The sequence below is a fragment of the Coptis chinensis genome, chromosome 1 (assembly GCF_015680905.1).
Source record: "Coptis chinensis isolate HL-2020 chromosome 1, ASM1568090v1, whole genome shotgun sequence".
NCBI classification, from domain to species: domain Eukaryota; kingdom Viridiplantae; phylum Streptophyta; class Magnoliopsida; order Ranunculales; family Ranunculaceae; genus Coptis; species Coptis chinensis.
The window spans coordinates 28580018-28598606 of NC_141456.1; the positions used below are offsets into that span (position 1 = coordinate 28580018).

General features: G+C 37.0%; 1 pseudogene; it reads left to right on the plus strand.

The window, feature by feature from the left end:
- The first annotated feature begins 10140 nt into the window (after positions 1 to 10140).
- Positions 10141 to 11486, plus strand: LOC147523314 (uncharacterized; annotated as a pseudogene).
- Positions 11487 to 18589: the final 7103 nt, after the last annotated feature.

Sequence of the window (18589 nt, forward strand, 5' to 3'; positions counted from 1 at the left end):
ATTTAGAGATTGGTACAATGGTACCCGGTTCTGGATACGCCCAGTTTTGTACCAACTGCCCCTAAGTTTGTATTAGCTGGGTTTAGTGGCTTCTTAAACCACTTTACAATTTCTTTTTAGTTATTATCGTCAATTAAATGCATCATATTTCTTTTCGCCAGGGGAGAACCTAAACAAAAATGGTTAAATATCTTTGCCAAATAATGAACCACTTAAAATTAGTTTGGTGATGGATGTACACTAGCTTCAAAGTCATCATAATCAATACTATTCGTGAAGAAGCCACACAAGTTTATGTAGAGCTTGATGCACTTATTATTCTCCCCTCTTCTTTCAATGAATAAATTCTCACAATATTATTTCGCCTTGGTTATATCTTATATGAATCCATGCAACAATCTCAATTGGAACATATTATTCGCCACTCAGGTGCTTTGTGCAAGCATTGCCAACAGATATAAATGCAAGCATCACCGTGGAATCCTAGGTTTTCTTGAAATGTTTTAGCACGTAAATGCATAATAAAATATAGAATCTTCTTTAGTCAATTTAACCAGTTTTTGGTTCACGTAAGAGGAAAGATAAATTAATATGTTGGGTCTCCAAATCCATAATATGTCGTAGTTTGCATAAGACGCATTCTAGACCAAATCATTGACTTTGCTTATTACAACGCCCCGAGCCCTCCTTATGTATCCACTTAATAGGTTATTGTTTATGTTGTGTAAAATGCATTCCAATAGCCGTCAATGATTTGGTCCATTGTAATACAATCATATGACGGCTATTGGAATTAGTATAGTTCTATTGGCACATCATTTGACCAAATTCCCCGATATTCTCCACGCCTTAGCCTCTTCCTTTTCAACTTTATGCTAATTTGTTCAAAATAAAAGTGTCAATCCGCTGACTTTTTTTCCTTAACAATGGATTGCGACTCGCCAAGTCCAATAGAATCATTGGTGTCGCAGAGTATGGGATATGGATTGTGCTTTCGGATCAACAAAATGCAAGGAACAATCTACCATTGGCCGCTTTCATACATATCTCTGTGGATCCATGGCAGTTCCAATATTCTAACACCATCTCAACTATCCGAAGTTCACGGACACCATGGCGATGGCGGGAACTACAAGTTCACGCGGTATGATGTGATTAAAAATAACTGCAGCTTCACCCTCAATTCCAACTCTAGATTTAAGTGATAAAAACCAAGATACTTGGCGGACAAGTGTTCCAATTTCTTACATGCTAGAAGGGACACAAATGCTTCCACTATGTCATGCCTCATGTACGTAATGTGGACACTTCCCCACTTGCAAGAAAAAGGTGGTAGGAGATATTATGGAGGCAACCCACCGCTATCAATTCTTAGACAAGACATGTTGCAATATCTTTGTGCTGCTCTATCTGAGCTTCTTAGTACCCGAAGTGTTCTGTTCATGTCTGGTCAGATGGTCGCGCCAAATGGTTTGTCGCAGGACAGCCAGATCAAGGCGACAGTGGGAGCTTTCTCATTCTTGAAGTCCACTGATTTCAGCAGATGTTTAGCCTGGTTCTGATTCGGTTTCATTTTAGATGGGATCTTACATCGACTCCTATTAATCACTGCAAGGATCTACAATACAGGCCTCGAAACAAAAGAGTTGTACATTTTATTATGCTAATCGACTATATTGAAGTTTATTTATTGATTTCTCGACATGCCCTCGGTGATCTCTCAGAGGAACCACCGAAGAAAAAAAATTCCTGGTACAAATAAAACAAAAATGCGAACCGCATAAGACAATCCAGATTGAAACAGCAAAAACTGAAGCAACACATGTACTCTCTCAAGAGATTAACACACTCCATCATAAAGAAGCCGCTCAGAAAATCCGGGATGAACTGGATGATCGTTTGCCATAAACTAATGTTATCAAAAGATGTTATTCGCAAAAGTCGGGGTACAAACGTATTTAACAACATCACATTTCTCATTTGCAAAGGGTCCAAGAAACAACCGCTCTGGATTACTACCCAATCACAATCCAAAACAGGAAGAATGACTCGAGGAGAAAACGTTGCTGAACCTACATAAGAAGTAGACTGATGGACTGGCGCATTAAAGATGTAGGCTTCACAAGAATATTCCAAAGAAAAAAAAATTCAAGAAGAGATAGGCAGCAGAATCAAATACCATCTCTTCTTCGGATGGAACAAGTACTCAAATTTTATCTACGGAAAAGGTGTTGGTAAATAGAACCTTAAAGTCATCCCATCACTTTAAACAAGCCACCAACAAGAAGAAGAGAAACGCTTCAATTCATACCGAAAGTAGGCTTATTATTATGTCCAAGGTCAGCCGACTTATGAAGCAGAAAAAATCAAGTCCAAAAGAGGATATTTTGTGATGTAAAGAACTACGTTATGAATTCTCGCTCAACCGAGCATTTGACAGGATGAATGCATTTATGAGTTTTGTTACCTATCAAAAACGAGATTTAACATATCAAAAGTGAGATGCTCAACTTCTATTATTATGGAATTTTTCTCTTTGCTTTTGAATGCAATGTGTCTTTGGTTGGAATAATGGAATATTTGTTGTTACATTAGAATTACTCATAGAAGCAAATCACGCATAAAATTATTTTTCATTTATATAGGTGCTTTGTGGTAGCATGGTAGGAATACAGAACTTTAGCCACCGCTTATTTTAGTTCACGTATCCTTGGTTTTTACCCCAAACTTTTAAATCACAAGGGTACCTAAAAGTTTCACCCAATAAAATATTGACAGTTTTAAATTGAAGGGTATGTTTGTCCTTCAACAACCAACGAAAAAAAAAAAAAACCGGTGACTTCTCCTTTCAAAATAATAGAGCCAAAAGACACCGTTTCAAACCATTTCCCATCTCTTTTTCCTTCTACCATCTATGCCTTCTCCATCTCTGTTTACAAACTCCATTTTTTTTCTCCTTTGTATGATTTTTATACTCTCTCACGAACTCCGATATTTTATCTCCATCTTTCTTTTTGAGAATTTGCATATACGACCGGCAATGGATGAGGTTAGTTTTCTCTCATTTCGCTTTTTCCATGGATAGTATGCCTTTTCAAAACAAACACATGGCGGTATTGCTCTTTCATCACACGTAAATATTAATGGAGTGTTTTATTGGTTGGTCTTTGGATTATCCCTGCTACCAAATACAGTGATTATGTGCAATGGTTGCTATGGAATGTGCTTGGGCCAATCGTAAGGATATTTGCATTATATTTCATCAAGTATCAATGAATTTAGGGTGTTGTCCTTTGAATGCTTGGCCTCAATAATAGACCATCTCCTTTCGTTGCTTTTATGCATTTACTCAAATAGTAACTTCGTGATTAGTCATTTTTTTTTGTAGGAGCACATCCAACTATGTGATTATTCATTTTGTTTTTATTTTTATTTACGTGGTAGGAGCACATCCAAATATCCGATACTTTCGAAGAAGACATCTCACGTAGTTTTAGGGATAGAAATAGATATCAAAGGCGGTTTCAAACACCACATTCGCCTACTTCTGCAGAAGGTATTCGCACAACTTTATTTTTAATCAAATTCTCTTTTTTTTTTTTTTTTTTTTTTTTTTTTTTTTTTTTGTGGTTGGGGTGCTTTGTTTATTGCCCATCATTTGTGTACTTCACTGTTTTTCCAATTTCAAGATCTCATCCACAAACACACCCTCGCGTGTACATCTTACCAACATTCGTCCGACAAAGGCTAGATACACAAACACTCCTAACAATCAACAATCACATGCAATTAAGTAATTTTACTTTGATTTTTTTACTATTTTCTCATTTAATCTCTCTAGTATGAGTGTTTCCTCTCTGAATAGCCGTCAAGCATATAATCAGCCTTAAATCTGTTTTAACTTATGCCCTTATAGCATGTTCTCGACCTTTTAATTAGAACTTGGGAAGTGACTATCGAATTCGCGTAGTTAGTGTCCAATCATTGGCGCCTCCTCGTCGTTATAAACGTAATCATCATCATGCCATCAAGATTCAAACTCCATTTCCCATCATCCCATGTAGTAATGAGGAGAGCAACACAAAGGCCAATATCAAATGTGCACCCACTATCACAAAGATTCCAACTTTTCCTCCAAAGGTGCATATATGGACTATACCACGCGTGTGGATTGGATGCTCCCGCTTTGTCCGAACGAAATAATGAAGGTTCACCACCGTGAGGAGCACTATGAATTTTTATCCCGGACGTCAATGAAATATTGGCGGTTATGAATAACTTTTTCCCATTTCCCTAGGGAAACATATATTACATAAAACAAACAAAAAATAATGCATATTGCAGTTTTTCCGTATGTGAGGAATCATATAGTTTAACCTCGATTCACAATCAACTTGCGCCAAGCTTTTGTTGGGTGTGTCATGCCTTGGTAGCTCAAAGCAAAATGGCTAAGAAAAATTAAAAAGTTTCGTGAATGAAGGATTAGATACTCATAAATGGCATGAAACCAAACGATTACCAAATAGGGAACACCATAATGGTATTGTTAATGGAAAAGTTAATATTTTGCCTCCATTCTCTTGACAAAACTGTTCAACGAGACTACCATTTGGCTCAATATTTATATAATTTTTCTGCATCATTGCCATTGTCCATGCTACCGTCGACCCATGTCAAGAGATTGTTCGTAGGTTAGTTAGTACTCAATATCTGAAATCAATGCTTTCATAAAATGACCATTCATCCAATGCAATCAATACACAATGCTCCTTGGAAAACCTAACCACCACTACCAAGTACAAATCCATGTCGCCAACCAAGTCACAACGCCACCACCAAATGACCGATCGACAACAAGGTTCCAAATAAGGCAAGATTGCTAAAGTTTATTTTGAAACCATCACCGGGCTTTCTGACATCGAAAACTAACTTGAAATATTTGGAATCACCCCCAGTGATATGTTTGCTTACTCTAGATGTAATTCAACGATGCAGCCTAGAATCCATAATTTCTTACTTCGGTGCACCTCCATACAAATGGATTGAAAAAATTCAACCCTCCATCATTTGAATCATTCAATCTTGCCACATAGCCATCTTATCGAAAAGCTATTATTCATACATTCAATTCAGTCCACATATTATATCCGGACTTAAATGTAAACGTTTCTAAATTAAAAAAAAAAATGGCTTTTTTTTTTAGCAACATTTTTCTTTCTCTCATCCAACCTACTTACTTATTTAATCGGACCAAAATATTCAACAACAAAAAAACAATTGCTAATGAATTCGCTAGATCATTTTGAAGACAATAATAAGAAAAATGTTATTCTTCTTGCATTTTTCTTTAGATATTTTAATCTTCAGTTAAGAATACATATTATGTTGCACAACATGATGTAGTATTCTTATATCTTACAGGTAGTACACTCATATGAATCCAACAATGTTCCTCCATCACATATAAATGCTCGACAAGAGAATTACACAACTAGCAGCACAAAGGTGAATTTCCTCAACATAATATCTATTTTTTAGGTAAATAAGTTTGTGGTATATACAATACTAATTACATACTAGCTAAATTACAGGCAGTTAAATACATCTTCAAATATATTTATTCGCAGCATGGCAGAGCAGCAAAAATCGTATCAAACAAAAAATAAAACTAACGTATTCAAATGTTTTTTTTTTCCCTTAATTAAAGTTTCATTAAGACAAATTTAATATATACTATTTTACATTATACATAATTCTTTCCTTTCATTTTTTCCGCCCCATTTTTCATTCCTAGCACGTGCAACGCACGTGCCCGTTTACTAGTCTAGTTAAATTGATTTATTGTACTTAATTAAGCTTGACATATAAATAAAATTAAGCAAGATTACCATAATGTATATGAATTTGGAGATCCATCATCCATAGCATTTAGGACGTCGTAAGGCATGGAGAAGGAAGACTCCTCAACTGTGTCAATGAAGAATAAGCTAGGCTTCCTTGACGTTTCTGCGATTCTCAAAAAAGCCACAAACATCCTTTGGAGAATTCCCAAATTTATAGCCGTAGGCATCCAAACCGTGCTTCCTATGTATTATACTGATCTACTTCATCCTATCATCATCAAAGACCTCTTGTCCGAAATGTCAAAACGCTTGAGAACATTTCCTATTGATACCAACTTATTCAGTTGGTTCTACATCAGCACTTTATATTTTCTCAAAACCAATCTCTTTTACATGGTTCAATTCCATCTTCCCATCCTCCTAACTGCAGTCCTAACTGGCTATTTATGTTCAGTGATGGAAGATGAAGGACGGAGGTTATTGAAGCTGAGGGAAACATTGCTAAGACTCGTCTCCATAGCAAAATGGAAAGGCCCCTTGCTTCGATTCATCGTTCTATCCTTCACATCGTTTGTTAGTTATGTGATTATTATAACATGTCTTGTTTTTGGAGGCTACTTTGTTACATCAAATAGAGTGTTTAATACAGTGTTATACACACTAAGTTTTGTTGCAGCCTTAATAAAATGGATGGAATTTAATGCTATATGGAATGTGGGAGCTGCAATATCAAAGGTAACAAATGGATTTGAAGAATCATCCAAGTTCTCAGCGTACTATAAAGCGAGAAAAGTACAGGCCTCTGTTCTTCTCTTGCTTCATTTCAATTGGTGTTTTAGTGCAAGCATCTCATGGCTTCCCTTGGAAGGAATTAATGAACAAGTTGTATATAGTATTATTACAGGTGCAGTGTTGTATGCAAGCTTAATTTGGGGGAAGGTGATATAATTTCTTTTATGAAAGTGATGGTTTTGGGCAAATTGCTGTAAAATCATTTGTTAGTATTATTAGTAGCATTCTTGTTTCCAGTTATCCTTCTAGGAAGTCTATTTTTTTCAATAGGCATATCAAGCTGTAAATCGCTCAGTTCATATCATTCGGTACATTCTAAGATTGTTTTGCACGTTTACCAGCAGTGTATTTGATGTTCTTGAAGTGGTGGTAGTACACTAGTACCGTAGTAGTAGTAGTAGTATACTCAAATTACAGAGAAGCAACAACTTGCGCTTGGAAAGACCCTCTACTTAAGCTTGTAATCTGCACCAATCTAATATAATCTGATTCTACTCCGAGCACACATGATTATCATTTAGAATTATATTGTTGACCACAGCCTACAAAACACAAGTTACAGGCTTACAGCGTCGAAAATGGTATTGACCTACATTAATAAAATATAAAGACATATTCAATCTTAAACTCCCTGAACGTGCCTGATTATGTAAATTATTATTTAGAACCTTGGACTTCAGGAGATAAACTGTATTATTGGGAGAATAATGCTAGTCAGTAAGCAACTTGCACCTACAATAAGATCATATGTTTTTTATTTACAGAATATAAGATAGAGATGCTCGATTATATTAACGTTGGATAGAGCAATACGAAGGCATCGATACGAGAGTAGTGTACCTAATGTCCATCAAACTCAATCACATACTATATGTATTTTTATTTATTTTTTGATATTATCGAACCCTATATGTCTCAGTCAGAGTAGTTCAGGTCTTCAGGACCTGCATCACCTGATACAAACATGGGCGGTTCAACATCGTATATTGACCCTTTTTTTTTTTTTTTTTTTTTTGAAAAGTTAAGCTGGGGTTAATGCTGACCCACCTGTTTTATTGATAATTAACTTGTTACATATGGAATTCTAAGACATCATTCTCATACATACCTTCCCTAAGAGTACAATCATTAGAAGGAGATTCGACAAAAACACAAGTTCTAAGGCCTCAAGCCTAACACCAAATTTACTCAAAGTACACCATTATTAGAAGTATCTCATTCCACCTACTTTCCCTTTCGAGAATTGTTTTGCCAAGACTAGATGATCTTTAGAAACATGCTTTTGGGCCTTATCAAACTCTCGGAAGAAGGTTCCACAATGGATGCAAGCAAATGTCTTACCCATTCGCTCATCCCAAATCTCTTTAATATAACCATCAACATGCTTAACTTTTTTCCTAGCCAAAGTAGAAACTTTCCTCATCATGGCGAGAGTGGGATCATCAATTTCACCAGGAGATCGTTGAACGTGCTTCTTAGTTTTCTTTTTCTTCTCAATAGTTCTCTATTCATCTCCATTAATCAGAGGTGTTATTGCCAAAATTTCAGAAGTAACCTCAACAGAATCTTGAGAATGAGTGCATTCAACTTGGTTTATAGCAAGAATAATGTGTTCATTGAAGAACTCATTCTCTTTCTCTCTACCGACCTCACCATCGATAGTATTCGAGCATTCATCCTCACTTGTATTCACAAGAGCTTCATATATTTGGTGGTGTTTGTCTTGGAGAAAACGTAGACTATCTTGCTGAGTTTCTATGCCAATGACACATTCTCTCATTGTAGTAGTTTGAACAATATCAGAGATAGCAACTAGTGTTGTGTTATTTGCAAAGGCAGCAAATTTGTTACCTACATTCAAATTTCTCACTGATGGATTGTCTAGGGTGGCTTCGATAATTGGCTCATCTGCGACCTTCTCGTGTCTATGTTCCTTTTTTCTCCATGCCCCTTAAGTGCTCTTTACATTCCCATCGTTCTTACGCATCATTTGGTCAATTCTTGCACTATGAGCGGCTTTTGGTATTTGTTTTTCACATCTTGTTAAATTGTGACCAAAAATCTTGCATTTGGTGCAAATCAGGGGCTTCCATGGGAATTCTAATAGAATTTTGTAGATATTCCCACTTCTTCTCTTCAATTTAATAGATGCAGGCAATTCTTTATCAGCATTGATATCAATACAAAAATAACAAAAGTAAGCATTTGTTTTCCTTCAAAAGTAAGCATTTGTTTTCCTTCAGTTGTTTTATCCATGAATAGAGGCTTATCCAGAGAACTAGCTATGTAACTAAATCCCTTAGCAGTCTACAAATGTTTTGGTACATTATAAAGCTTCACCCAAATAGAGACTCTACTAATTAAACCTCTGTTCTCTTCAACCTCTATTGTCCAAGGTCGGATAACAAACACTTTTCCTGCAATATAGGATGACCCGTTATCTAGGACACTGTCTTCATTGTTGTAAAACTTGAAGTAGTATATATCTCCATCAAGAGCTAAGTCGAAATCGCCTTTCAAGTTCCATCTTTTTGATACATTGGTCTTTACCATAGTATACGAGAGTTTTTTGTCGAGAAAAAAACCCACTACACGGTCCTCCCACTCCTTCGCACCTTCTTCAACCAACCACCTGGTCTTCAATAACCAATGCATCACCTGAAAATTTGGGTTCAAAATAAAATAATTCCTCACAACCAACAGAAGGTGGGATTTCCTTGAGCAACGAGCTCCATCTTCTTCCCTCATTGTTCGGCTATGAAGGATTTGGATTAGAATCTCTAGAGATATTCTCAAAATAGGAAGCTTCCTTCTCAAGAGATGGAATTGCCACAACCAAGGAGGAGTTGGTGGAAACAACAAGAGATGGGTTGGTAGTTGAAGTGGGTTGGAGTGGGGATTGGACAGTGGGAGGTAGAGGAGAAGGGGGAGGGGAGGTGAGTAGTGTTGGAGGGGGGTCAGGGGGCTTGGTTGCGTCCATTGTTTCATATTGACCTTAATAACGAGTAAACTACTGAAAACCTGAAAATGGACATTTACAGCGGACTGTAGCTGCGCAAATGTGAAAATAAGTAACTTAATTTTCCAAGGTTTTCAGGAAACTGTTCTGGAAAGCGTTTGAGCAAGGAATGCGCTCATACTCTTTTAAATAAATGTTCTGCATTGAGCTTGGGCATTGCCTCTAACAGTTCAACTTCACCAAATTGGTCCATTCAACATACCAAAACACCAAACCTAGAGGAAGTCAATTTCGGATAAGATGGTATCAAGTGAATCCAAGGTTGAAGTTGCACTAGACCAAATCCTCCAACTACTTGATATAAATTAAGTGTTGGTCGTCGGTGTAGAAAGCAGGAAATAGCAAGGAAAGCCAGTATTCTTGACTCCAAAGTCTACTTACTTGTGTGTGTTGACTATTAAGTCCTCAGAAATCACAATAACAAGCTTTTAGACTTTTCTTACATCTCCAATCATTCTAACTTTCCCATTGGGCATCAACGGCTTAATGAATCAAGAAGTCAGGAACAGTGTGTAAGAGGTATGGTGAGGTTTTAGTTCTATAACTTGTTAGTGCTCCTATATCTTCATCAAGACTTTGTTATGCTATTCATCTTATTCTGAGAAGAAAAATACAGAGCATAGTCAACATAGATAGAAATGGAGAACAACCAGAATATACTCAAGGAGAAACTTGGGATGTTTGAGATACAGAAAGGAATGGAGAACAACCAAATTTTGCTCCTAGAGAAACATGGAGTCCTTCAGATACTCAAAGAAGCCGTCAAAATCCCTTACAAGTGTCCTAAATTCATCTTCTTGTCCTTCCTCACCTCCCTCCCTCTTATTTTTACCATGGTATTCCATGAAATGATCCTCCAGAAATCAATGATTGAAACAAAATCTATTGTAAGATCTTCACCCCCGTACTACTACTACAATTACTACAATTACTACAACTACTACTACTTCACTGCTTTTAATACGGATTTCGGGACCATAATAATGTTGTTCAACGACATGTATAGAAGATTTTTCCTTCTTGGTTTCCTTTACTTGGTCCTCTCCATCTCCTAGACCTCCTCAACACGATTGTAACCATCCATTCAGCATCGACGATCTATGCAGGAAACCACCTGAGACTCAAGGAGATGTTAGTAATACCGTTCAACAACACAAGTTTCACGGGTCCTCTAATCACGTCTATCTATGTTTTGTTCCTGAACTCTTTTATTTTGCTTGGATTGATTTGGGCAGTTATAAACTCAATACTTCCAACATTAGGTACCTTCTTCATGATCCTATATGGAGCGGGTTCCATACTACTCATACTGAAGTGGATGGACTGGAGTGTTGTATGGAACATGAGCATTTTATTCTCAGTTTTGGATGATAAACATGGAGTTGAGGCATTTGAGGCCTCCGGATACTTTAGTAGAGGGAACAAGAAACGCGGATTTCAGTTGATGCTAATTTTCTTCGTTTGGAGAATTGTGTTGAGGTTGTCATGTGTCTATGTAGGTGGACACGAGAAATGGATTGGACTAGTAGCAACGTCATTCTTGAGTTGCGTTGGCAATGTGATGAAATGGGTGGTTTGTGTGGTCTACTTCTACGATTGCAAGAAGCGCGTCTTGGAAAAGAAGGTTGATGTGGAGGAAGGCAGAGTAAGCATGCTTCTACAGGGCCAACTGAATCTAATGATGTAATGAAGTGAGCATTGTAGACTTGTAGTTCTTAGAGAATGTTATGGTGGACACTTCAAATTAACACACTAGATAATCTGCATACTTACAAGCAATAAGAATACTAAAATCTGTTTGCAGGTTCATCTGGTGCTAAAACACATTGAATCACTACTACAGAATAACACATATACCACGGTCAATAAGAACGTTTATACCACGGTTCTTCCAAAAACCGTGAGAAATACTTATATACCACGGCGGAAATTTCTTTGGTCATTGGTTTACTAGTATATGCCACAGTTACATGAAAACCGTGGGATAAGACACATATACCACGGTATGTATGAATTTATATACCACTGTTTTTGTAATAACAGTGGTTAATATTTGTATACCACGGTAGAAATTGATCCGATTTTTGAGATCTTAGTTTATACCACTAATTTACAAAAATCGTGGCATATTGATAGTTTATACCACGGCACATTCATTTTCCACTAATCGTTAAGGAGTATCCCAATCGTTTTCGGCAACGTGGGTTTATATTTCGCAAATTATAATTACGGGGATAGAAGTTATATCAAACAAACCAAAAAAAAAAAGTTCCACTTGCTCTAAAACCGCCGGGTGCTCAAGCTGCAATTCTCTTCCTGCGATTAACTTCGTAGCTTTCGTTAACTCTAGGGCATAATTCTCAAACCCGAACTTCACAAGATCGTCTTTCTCTTCTTTTTTTTTTTTTTTTTTTTTCATTCTCATTTGGTAAGAATTTCTCGATTAGACTTGAAATTGAAAGTGTGTTTCCTTTAATTACGTATGTAAAATCTATTAGTTAGAATTTATAATTTCCACTTTAAAATTTCCAGATTTAAGCTCGTTTTGTCGTCAATTTAATCGGTTTTCTTCAAACTTTTCCAAAGAATGGATATTTGACAATGGTGTTTTATTTGATTTTGGGAAGTTTGGTTTTCTTATTTCAGAGAAGTGTGAAATGGATATTTGACAATGCTTCATATCCACTCTACAATGAATCGGATTGCCCGTGATATTTTTGTTCGGTTAGCATCTTTGGAAGCATGGGAGGACAAAATTAGAGTAATCGGAATTGAGATGGGAACCTCATGACTACAATCTCAAGAGGTATTAGTTACATTTGTTTAGCGGTCTTATGCTAAATACCAGAAAATTGCTTTCTCGCTTTTAGCTTGTGTTCTTTGGCCGCATGTAATATTGCCTACCTGGATACCTAATAGGTGCTATAAAATGAGATTGAAGTTCAGTATTTCTTGTGTCATTTAGGTGGAATGCAACTGAGATGTTAGGAGAAATTGAGAGGCAAGAGTCTGATGTTTGTGGGGGATTCACTTAACGAGGTCGTGGATATCAATGGTCCGGTTTGTCACAACCCGAATTCGACTAGATATCCATGTCGCCCTAATTACCCACTAACCATTTTCAAGGAAGAGGTAAGCCAAACTTTTCTTTTAAGTTTTTGTGGTAAATTTCATGTAGCCGAGCACGATACTAACAATTAGTAGTCTTACTTGGCATTAAAAAACTTTTTACTTAATTAAATTCAAGAGGGTTTTTTTTTTTTAGAGGGTTGGATATTTGGCAATTTAGGTTCTCTCGCGTATTGTTTCTTTGTGATGATTCAACAGTAGTTGGTTGGTTATTCTCTAAATAGCGCTTGTCTTGCTCTTAATGCTTTTCGATGGAATGAATGTATGGGTTGGGCGGTGTGGTCTTGAAGTAGGAAACAATGACCAAGTAGCACCCTCTAGGTTCGGGACTTGGAGGTTCTTGGATACAGACATCTCTACGCCGTTCTTGGAAGTATCAAGAAGAACTACGTCCGAAGAAGTGGTCGGTGATACCGGATCTAATCTGTCCACCGGAAGAGAACCATTCTTCTTCCTAAGCTTCGGAAGCTTTCTAGTCTCTCTCATTAACCATTTACCACCGGACGTGGCTTGGTTTAACTATAAGTACAACACAAATGCCTCTTACTTTGGAATTACACGGGCTTCAAGCTCCCCAGATTTGGAATAGAATGGTGGCAGTGAGAGACGGTGTGAATTGGTTTCACTTATCTTTGGAATGGATCCAGCCCTCTGTTTCTCTTGCATGGTGTCCCTCTCGTCCCTCCCTTTACGAGAGGAGTTCACGCTGCCATACGAACAAATAGGGACCTGGAGGATAACCGCAAGCCGAACCGAGACGCGTGCCTCAAATGAAATGAAACGAGGGACACCGGCGGCAGGACCTTCTCCCCACAAGTACGAGTTTCCTTCCTTTCTCAAATTCCACTAGCGTGATTTCAAAGCAGTCTTTCACTTTTGAGTGATAGAATGAACTCTCCTTTCAAGCATTAGCTCTCCAAAAGAAAGAAACTAAAGTCGGTCGATAATAGATATCATTGAGCTCCTCAATTGTCTCACTAAGTAAATTGAATCTTGAATAGTCAGGCTGAAGCTAATCTTGTTTCTCTGGGTCATTCCTGTCAGTGGTTTTTATTGATCTCTTGCCACTGCTAGAACGACTGGGCTCTTCTAATGTTTTGGTTTCTTCTTAGAAAGGGTCAATTTGCGGTTAAAGTCTGACTTGGTTATAGCATTTCTTGCTCCCGTCTTTCCTGTCCATCCAAAAGTGAAAAAACCTCCTGCTCCCCGACTTAAGCCTCCTCGCCCGATGCGGTAGATCAACAGATTCTTCAACCGACATCGATCAAATCTTGGATTTTGTTCATTTTTACCCCCATTTTAATCGGTGGTACTCTTTGAAACCACCGGGCTGATCATGAGCCCTTTAATATAATAAAGGGTTTTTCAACAAAGGAAAGAATAGGCCAACTCGTTTCAGACTTATTTATAAAATGCTTACATCGATAGAGTGTTTTACAACAACTCACACTAATGTGGAACAAACTAATGGTTTTCTTATCCATTTTTTGTTATGTCCCCTCTTTGATGTAGCATTTTAAGTTGTCTTTCTTTTCTTTTCTTTTTTTTAAACTTTTTTTAGTTTTCCTTTTAGTTTATGGTTTGCCTTTGTAAGCATTGAAATTAGCACTTTTTCTGTTTTAGGGTAATAGAACCCGGCAAAAGGAGTGAGCAATGCAAGCACAATTCTTGAGTAGGCTAAACACATGGAGAGAGCCTCATAAATTCTATTAGTGAGAATTTGAGAACATTGGGTCTGCAGCACTTTTCTAGGGAAGCAAAGATCGGACTGCTTTCCAGCTGTGTTTTGACAAGGTTAGAGTCACATTTAGCTTCAATGACCTTTACAAAATAGTCAGTGCCCTACGCCTATTTTCTAATGAATCTTGTTTTGTTGCGTTTGGATATCGAGTCACGAAGTTATGCTCTACGAAAGTGGGCTATTCAAACCTAATTTTGTACTCAATATCTTTTTACTTCAATTGATGGTGAATTATGTTGTACACGTAGATGTCACATTGATTATGCAATATATTTTCATTTTCTTTGTGTTTCCTCTTTGTTGGCATTATAACCTTTATAGGGCACATAAGGAAGAGTATTGAAATACTAAGGGTTTGATGCTTGTAAACTATTTGTGTTAAATTTGAGAGGGTCAGACACTTTGAATGACCCTCATTCTTTTCTTCCTTGTTGGTTTGGGAAAATATTTTCTAGTTGTTCTAGTCTGAAACTTGGATTGCACTCTCTATAGGTAGCGTGTCTTGTTCCCCCGACTCCTAATTTGCTTAACTCAATTAATGTGTTGTTCTTTGAGAATTGTTGTTGTATAGATGTCTTCATTTGATTGCATTGCATTGTTCAATAGAGATTGTAAGTGATAGAGATGGAACAAGAGTTTAGGTTGCTTATTAAAAAAGTGCTAAAATTGAATCTATTATTTGTTGTTTCTCGTTATATTCTTTTTGTTTCAGGTTAAAAGGCCAATCAAGGGATCCTCAATCAGGTTTGTTTCATTTTATATTTCTACAATCTTTTGTATACTTAGTTAATTTCTATCTGAGAACATAAATTTTCAGTAGCACTCAAATCTAAAACACCTATGACAGATGCTGAAGGTAATTGGTGAAGAGTGTTAATTGTGTTGAAGATAATTAGTAAAGAGTGTTAATTGTGAGCCACATACAGCCTTGGAGAGCCTTCTACGTTATCTGGATCCTCTGATCTAATATTGGGTGCTAATAATGTAGCTCATTTTGATGTAGAAGCAGAGTCACAAGGGGTGTGCATTTCTTCTTGTGGTAGCAACTCAGTTAGTCTAGTCAAAGAAGAGGTACATTTGGGGGAAGAAGATGAGGTGAGTAGCTTATATGACACATTAGACTTTGTTGGTGACCCTCAGGGATCAAACACTGAATATATAAGGGCAACGCGACTCGAAAGCAATCTACTTGTTAGAGAATTTAGGGGAAGCTCAATTTATTTTCGGTGACATCGATAATCACGAAAACCAAGTGGGATTCAATGCAAGGATTCAGTTTTCCCGATTCGAGGAAATAGATGAAAATCCCTTGATGAGGAATGACGCGTTGAAGACTGGAATGATAAAACAAATAGGGAACATCGGTCACAATTGTCTTCAATTAAGCTCATCGAGGAGTGTTCCCCGGATGATATTGAACCTCTACTTGAAGACTTAATGAAGAAATCCAGCCGATGAAAATCCTAGAAATCGAAAATGTGCGAAAGAAGAGGTTGAGTGGATGATAGAATCTTTACCCAATTTTCGGTCTCACATAGACAATTTGGAGATGTCCATGTAATTCATCCACCGAGCCAGTCTCTAGATTTACATTCTGAAAGTTTGAGGCAGGAGTTTACGAGGAAAGATGTTTCGTGCTCTTCATTATCTAATTTAGACACCGAGTGTAAGCTTGCGGGCAAACATCGTAGAGCCGAGGACACACGGATTTGGGAGGAAATAAAAACATGTCAAACAAAGCCAGTTTAGTTGGTAAGAGGGCTTTGGTTCTCGCACTTCTTTATACTCCTTTAATCACTAAAAGAACTGAAAAGATAAGAATGGGAATCTTATTTATTTTGTCTGCTTTTGTTCGTGAGATATCTCTATGCAAACGCTTGCTTTATGAAGGTATGGGAGCTGATGCATGCTTCTCAAGTATTTGATCTTTGGGAAAGTAGATTTGGAAAATTTTACTTCTCGGATCCCCAACTCATGAAGAATAATGATATTATTGTTAGAATTGGGGGCGCTTATTTCCCATGGGATGTCAGCCGCATCTATTATATCAAAGATGCTCTCACTAGGCCATGACCAAAGCATTGTGCGGAAGGAATGATAGATGTGGACCAAATTGAGAAGACTGTTGAAGGGCAACTAACAAGAACCAATGTCCCATCCGGTGGAAGCCGGAGTCTCGGCCTTTCAACTCGAGGAAGATCAAGATCTGTGAGTCCTATTCTACCACCTCCCGCATCGGCACCACTAACTCGATTGTATGAATGCTTCCGGTTAGAACTAGTGATGCTACAGAGGCAATAAAAGTGTGCGAGATAGTGAAAGTTGCTAAAAAGAAGGTGAAATCACTTGTTCCAACATCCGAAAGCAACCGGCAACCTTGAATCAAGGAAGGTCGGAATGTTATAACCTTCACATTTTCAACTGCTATGTTGGGCAAGCGCGGGTTTGTAGTTCTTGTTTTTATTATCATCATGGTCCCTACTGCATCTTAGCTTGGACTTTTCAGTTCTTTTGTAGACTTGACTTATTAATGATTACTCAAAATAAAATATATGTTTATGTTTATTTATTTATTTCTTTTCAGTGGATGCTAGAATTTATTTATGGAAATGGGACACTTTCGTATAGTTGTTTCGATGTTGATGGGACAATTACGTGTGATTTTTTAATCCTTTTTCCATTTTAGGTAAAGTCTGCTGATTTATATGTTTCAACTTCCACTAATGATTCAGAGTGAAATTATGTTACGTGGTTTTATTTATTTGCATCTATTGTAGTGATTTTTAGTAGGCTCTTGAGCATACATATTTGAAAATGGGTGTGTCCGATAATATTGGCCATTTGATTTATGCTATGAGGAAATTGTATTTTCAAGACTATATTGTCGTGTAGATGGTGCGAAAAAAAATGTTCATATACACTTGAATTGTGCTCTAGGATTCGGAAAAAAGGATTAATTTCTTGAAATTTGCATTTTGGCATCGTCTTGCCCAAGGTGATGTAAATAGCTCCAATCCATCAAAAGATTTGTTTGAGGCAGTAGAGAGGCTCTTTAATGCACTTTTTATAACATACATGGCATTTTTGTGGATGGGTTGGCCTAGCTTGTTTATGCATGTACCTAAGTTACGGTTCTTTGTATGTCATCTAAGCACCATCCTTGGAGCATGTGATTTGTTTCATGTAGGTTTGGAGTTTATCCTCATGCCAACATTGATACCATATATGTGAATTAAATGTTTTGCATTTATCTTATTGTGAAGTCGGTCCTCACATTGCAAAGGGTTGATGGGAAATGAGTTCATTTGAAGTGGGACAAGATCAAGGTAAACAAATCCTACACATTATTGTCTTTTTCTTTGAAAAGTATATGTTTACATATGTTGTGAGTCTATATGTTAAGGCCCATATCAACCCGTGGCAATACGAGTGGGGTATTATACAATGAAGTTTATGAGGGAAATAGTAGAAGCTTGTTCAAAATTTGGATCATTTGAAAATAAGGTATTCGAAAGTTTCGACAAACACTTTATTTGGCTCAACGACTTCGCCTTATTCTTATATAGTAACTCCACATGTTGTGCTTTGACTCATCCAGATAACAAATTTAGAACTGAAGGAGACATACACGCAAGATGAATTTGACGGTGTTCGACTCGATATTATTCAGTTCATCCAGGAAAATGGGGTGTTTTAGTCGGAAGCGAATGAGGATGAGTTTTAGCTATGTTCGGACCCCTCCAATTTAATTTATGAGTCTTACCTTTTAATTTATGAAAAGGAATTTGAAGTTTGTTTTCTTAGTGCACCCAAAAAATTAATGGAAGTTTTTTTTTTTTATTATTATTATCTTTTTTTGCAATGTTTGATAGTTTATTGTACATTTTGGAATTTGTTGGGAAGATGAAAATGTTGTATGTAGGCAGGCTGTGTAAATTTTGTTATGTAGGTTCGGTTTTTAAGTGGAAGACTGTTACTAGCATTATTATTAAAATATATACCACAGTTTGGCATAAACCGTAGTGTTTAGTATAACTATATACCACGGTATTATAACACACACTA